The sequence below is a fragment of the Dysidea avara genome, chromosome 15, assembly GCF_963678975.1.
Source record: "Dysidea avara chromosome 15, odDysAvar1.4, whole genome shotgun sequence".
NCBI classification, from domain to species: domain Eukaryota; kingdom Metazoa; phylum Porifera; class Demospongiae; order Dictyoceratida; family Dysideidae; genus Dysidea; species Dysidea avara.
Window position 1 is genome coordinate 8,268,404 of NC_089286.1, and position 6,001 is coordinate 8,274,404.

A 6,001-nucleotide genomic window follows, 5' to 3' on the forward strand; every position below is an offset into this window, starting at 1 on the left:
TCAGGTTGCTTTTTCTTTTGTACTTCAAGTTACCATTGATATAGAACCATCCTGTGCGTTTGCCATTCATTGTCATGTATTATTATAACTCACTACATTCTTTAATGCTTTATTTTCACCACCTCTTAGGCATTTAGATTACAGGTGCCCATCACCTTTTTTAACACTACAGTATTGATATACAGTCCTACCACCCACACCTGTATTTTGTGTATAGCTAATTGAATTTTCAATATCATGTATTACATCAGAGGTAAAATTCAAAATTCAATAACAAACTGCAATCAAAATTAACACGTGTAATGACACTATACCAACTAAACCACACAGTTTGAACACATCCTTTCTTCTCCAGCTTCATCTATGGCAGTTGTACTGGAACAGTCTTCATGGATCCACCTGCTACACGTGCACTTTGCCCATTGTGCACTGTTACCCAATCTAACATCTTCAAAGGTTCCACAACATTTACTACACTCGTAATATTGATTGGTACCTTGATCAGGCATAGCAGCAGTACTAGTATCAGGATCGATTTCTATACCTCTGGCCTTGAGTCCAGTGTAATCCCATCATGAGAGGTGGATGTGGACAATGGTGCATCATTGACACTGTGCTTTTCCCTTGTTCTCTTTTCTTTTAGCCATATTGGATTGCAATGATTTCTTTGCCCTTTCCTCTTAAATGTTGCTTCCTTTTTACTTTCCTTTTCCTTCTTTTCTGTCCTTTTTTCTTATCTTTCACATAAAACACTGTAACTTTCTGCCACTCTCCACCACGTTACTCTGGTAAACACAGCATTCTTTTCAACTGGGGGAGGAGGGACCTACTGAACAAGATACTTTGAAATAACATCAGATACTGGTGAAGTGATAAATGTTCCTTTCTACACACTAAAGACAAACCTTATATAAATACACAGTAACAATAATCAAAACTACTTGCATGTCTGATTGACAGCAAGGTGGCGGTGTAATAGTGGATGGATTATGTATTATCACAGCATAACCAGAAAATTGAGGTGGTGTTGACTCCAGATTAACAGTGATGGCTTGGATAAGAGATGAAGTTCCTAAACTGGTATATATAGTTGCAATTGATTCAATTCTGGTCCTGTACTTGGATAAGGAGGTGAAGTCTCAGTCTGTGACAGAGCGATACTAGATAGAGTATTAATAGCAGTCGGAGTTGTGTCAGCTTTTTTTTGTTTATCATTGAAGGTTAACTTGAATCCATATTGTTGGGTTCCAAAGGAGTTGTAAGAGATTAATCAATCAATCTTCAAGATGATTTAGTTTCAACCAACAGGCTTTCTGAGGATCAGGTATGTTAAATCCAGCTTCATACCATCTGGTGAAATGGGCCTCTTCTTTTGGAGTGTCATGTTCACCTTGTAAACTAGGTTTGTCTGTGGTTGGTGCACTTCTCCTTTCATGATCTAAAACTATGTCCCCTCAACTATGTACCTGGCTTGCTGCTGAAATCATTTCGGGGAAGCCACTATCCCTGCAAGCATCTTTATGTGGTGTATATCTATCCTGAAGAAACTTATGAAGCTAATGTATGTCATGGGGAGGTACACACATCTTATAAGGAATATTGTTCATGCCTACAAAAGAAGTGGTATTTCTGAAGATGAATGTATAGCCATTAGGGTTTTTGTATGTACATACTGTATAAGTGATACTATACTAATAACACAGAACTGAGATTAGAAGTTCTGTTCGCATGCAAACGTTCCTTGGAGTAACTAAATTTAATTGTCATATCGTATACATTAATTGCAATGCTATCTCGTTTGCTATGCACAAGATGATATTTTGCACATATTTTAGGAGCTGTAAATTTGCCCACATGAAGCCAAGATCTATGATTATTACACTGAACCACACTAAAAACACACTTAGCTTCAACATGGCTTCTGCAGTCATCAGGGGTATGCTTCCAAAACATGTATGCAAACTATGTGATTTCTCATCTGTTTGAAGGTGTTGAATTGTACCAATGTGTGCCACAAACCACCAGTCAGAATCGTTGTCTTGACTTCAATACAATGCCACTAGTTTTTAGTATATGTCTTCAAAGACATGGCAAGGCTTACACACTATGGTTTCATTGTGTTAATGTTAAACTACAAGACAACTAGTATAGAAATACATAATTACTTTGTCCTATATACTTACCTTGGTTTTTTACATCCTTAGCAAGGTTAGCATTTAAATAACCACATGCATGTACTAATAAAACAGGATTGGAAGCTCTGTTTGTAGACTCAAATATAATGTGCATATACCAGATCAGTGGCGTAACTAAACCCGGGCCTACCCAGGCCCAGGTGTCAGCAATCAAGTCATGCCCACAGAATTAGCAATATAGTAGTAGAAAAAGACTATTTCACCGAATAATCGATCAAGACCTTGACAACAGTACACATTTTTGGATGCAAAACAGCTATATTACCTTTCGTTATTGTGAAATCACTTCAAAACTGCCAGGTTATCGGTATAAGTGCCTCTAGAAATAATTATTGTTTCGATAATTTGACTACTTTACTTGTGACTACGACTTCAACTTATTACACTGGGCCCTGGTGTCGATACAAGTCTAGTTACGCCACTGTACCAGATATGCATTTCTTGTAGTTGCTTTTCAGTTGGTGATGGTGAAGGGCTATAAAAAATTCAAGTTAATAATAGTATCTACATAAGCAAAACCTTTGTCATTCATTCTGTGTTTAACAACCTGAACTGTGGATGAAGTGGTCATAAAAATGCTTTGTATGACAGTGCAGCAAGCACAGGCTAAAGAATTTGTATGGTAAAATATTAAATGTCATTATATCAGATAAATGCTGCACAGCTAAGATCTTTACAATAGAATTTTTAGATTAGTAAAGAGTGCCATGGAAGTCACTGAAAAAAAGAATGATGAACTATCTATTAGTGGAATATGTAGACTGTATGTAGACTGCTGATGCATATAACTGCTGGTAATGCTACAACCAACACACAGGGTTACATAAACAAACACACACATAAAGCCAATATAGCAGCTGTGTGAAACACAGCTTTTGCTGCCCAGCGAATCAACACTGGGATGCCTGTGCATTACTCAGACGCTTGAGCCTTGTGCAGGTAAATCCTCCTAGTAACCTGTAGAAGGACCGTCTAGATGTCACGGAAAGAGGTCGCGGAATCTGAAGTTCCACAACAACCCCAACATTGCTAAGTAAGACAAGGACAATTGGGATTTGTTTTCCCAGTAAACATCAGGTACCCATGCATTGATGTTGGGCTGTTTCCCCAGGTGACACCAGGTCCTCAATAAGAGTCAATATACAGCTTGGGACTGGAGCAATGTGAGCAAAGTTTCTTGCTCAAGGAAACAATAACACAATTAGCATAACCAGGCATCAAACCTTGAATCTTTTAATTACCAGACTGATGCTCTAGCCACTTGGCTATGCTGCTAGCATTGCCTCTCTCTCTCACATACACTACACACACGAGTATGCAAACTTACTATTACTCTTCATACTCTGTCTGGTTATTGCTCTAATCAAAGATTTGTACACTTCACAGTGGCTGCTACAATTAAACTAATACCATAATGGCCTAAAAGTCCTAGAAAGTCAGCTAACAAGTCAGTGTGTTTTCTATTATGCATACAGTTTGAATTGGATCCAGACTCACAGTAGTAGTTCTCATGAACAAGCGATGGTGGTAGAAAGGACCATGAAAGATGGTACATGGACAGACTATCCTCATCCTCATTAAAGCCAATTGCACAAGTACACCTAGTAGGGATATAACACTTTTTATTGTTTTACGGTGATTTAATATCATGGACTACTCCAACTTGTTTCAGTACTTTTTATCTATGTGCTATGGTCTCTACTCTAATTGAAAATTCCAAACTTTTTTCATGTACTTGTTTGTTAACTTTTTTTGTAAATAATTTTACTATGACTGGTGAACCCACGCATACCACATCTGAAATGGCACCACACACCCCAGCAATATCAATTATCGTCTGAAAAGTGAGATATCCATTACGCTTCATTGTCAGCTATGTTCAACCCGTTACACAGCATTTCGAATCAAGAACTGTTCAAAAAGCACCTCTGCAATCCACGCATACGAAAAGAAAGAAATCGTGCCACGCACCCCAACTATATTATCGTCTGAAAAGTGAATAATCTATTACACTTCGCTGTAGGCTATGTTCAACCCATTACACAGCAGTACGAATCAAGAACTGTTTGAAAAGCACATCTGCAATCAAAATAGCCACTATGAAAAATATTGGACGATTTCCATTACAAAGGGAAGCCATCACGTGCTACCACCAAATTGACACCTTTCGCTGTCAGCAAAGATGAATGAAACACAAAGGAGGACGCTGGTAAGTCCATGAAGAATGCATTGTACGTACTGCGCTATGCCAAAAGGCACCTGTCGGGCAGAAGCGACGTCGAACAGCGAAAAATCAAGCCAGTAGCCTTAGCTGTTATCGAGTTACGTTTGTCTGAAGGCATCATTCAGTTACTTACTCATTCAGTTACTTACTCAGTCAGTAGAAAATTCCATCAAATAAGATTTTTTTTAAATTCCATAGCAACTTGTTGAAAGCGTTTCAGGTCAATCTGAAAGCTTGTTTGGGCTTAGTTTTACCTAACCAATACTGCCTCATTATCGTCAGGGAAATTGAGGCTGTTTTTGGGTGATATTATTTCGTGGGCCACGTCTACTCCTTTGTGGTCCCTACTATACAGTTGCTATTGTACCGTATGATAAGTCCAAATATGTTTCATTGGCATACCATATGTTATGAAAACTCCATCAACATAATATGGTCCATCAATAGAATTAAGGGACTGGAAAGCATTAGGTCTACCCTTTTGGTAACCTATCACCATTCTGCATAGTCTGTAGAAAACTTGGAGAGTTAAGAATTGAGCAGAAGAACATCCAGCATTATCACTATAGGAGGCAACAGGACTAGTTATCTTACCATTGGGACAGGAATATTTAGTTAGTTATTCTCATCCAACCTTTCTCTCCACCACATTCCAGTTCCATATCACAGTATACAAACATTGGCTTATCACCAGCTTGTACAACATAATAACCAGATTTACCATGACTGATTAGATTTAGCTGGTGAATATCTCTACAAAATTCTCCAGGAAGCATAGAACACAAGCCATACTCAATGTAGTCAACATCAACACCCACAACTGGGTTACTAGTAACAACAACAGCTAACACTGCTACCAATCACCAACTAACAGCCATACCACTCTCAGAGCTGACAGGGGTCAATATAAGTGTTTGTGGTTGATCTGTCATCTTGTCAGATCAAAACTGAAATGATAGGTCATTCAAGTGGTTTGATCGGTCATTAATGTTTTCCTTTTTTTTACAGATCAACGGAATTATACACAAGTTGACTACTCACAAGTTCATAAACACTGAGATTGTTTACAATGTGTATGAACTTCATATTAAATGTATGAAATAAATTATTCATATTATTTCTAAATAAAGTGCACTGCACTATAAACTACACTGCTGTTTATGCAGCTCATTACCTACCTAGCTATGTTGTGCTAATCGAACACCTACATTATGATTTTTTTCCCAGGCTAGATGTACTGCCCTTGCCTACATTATGATTATTACGTACCATGCTCCTCCGGTCCACTAAGGCAATGTACGTATCCTTACTCCCAGCGATGTCTGGTACAGTGTTAAACATACACAATCAGCCAGGGAACTTATCAATTATGCACACAACTCTGAACTGTCTAAGCGGCAACTGTCAGTGTAGGTTTTTCATTTAACTGTACTCTAGTCACATTAGTTTTGTCACCATAGAGTTTCTTCACCATTTGAAATGATCAGTAGCATAACGGAATTATATACCATCCATCCATTACTTAACACCAACCATTGTTAATTATTTTATCATGTGATACTGTAAATTTCCAAATAGCTCA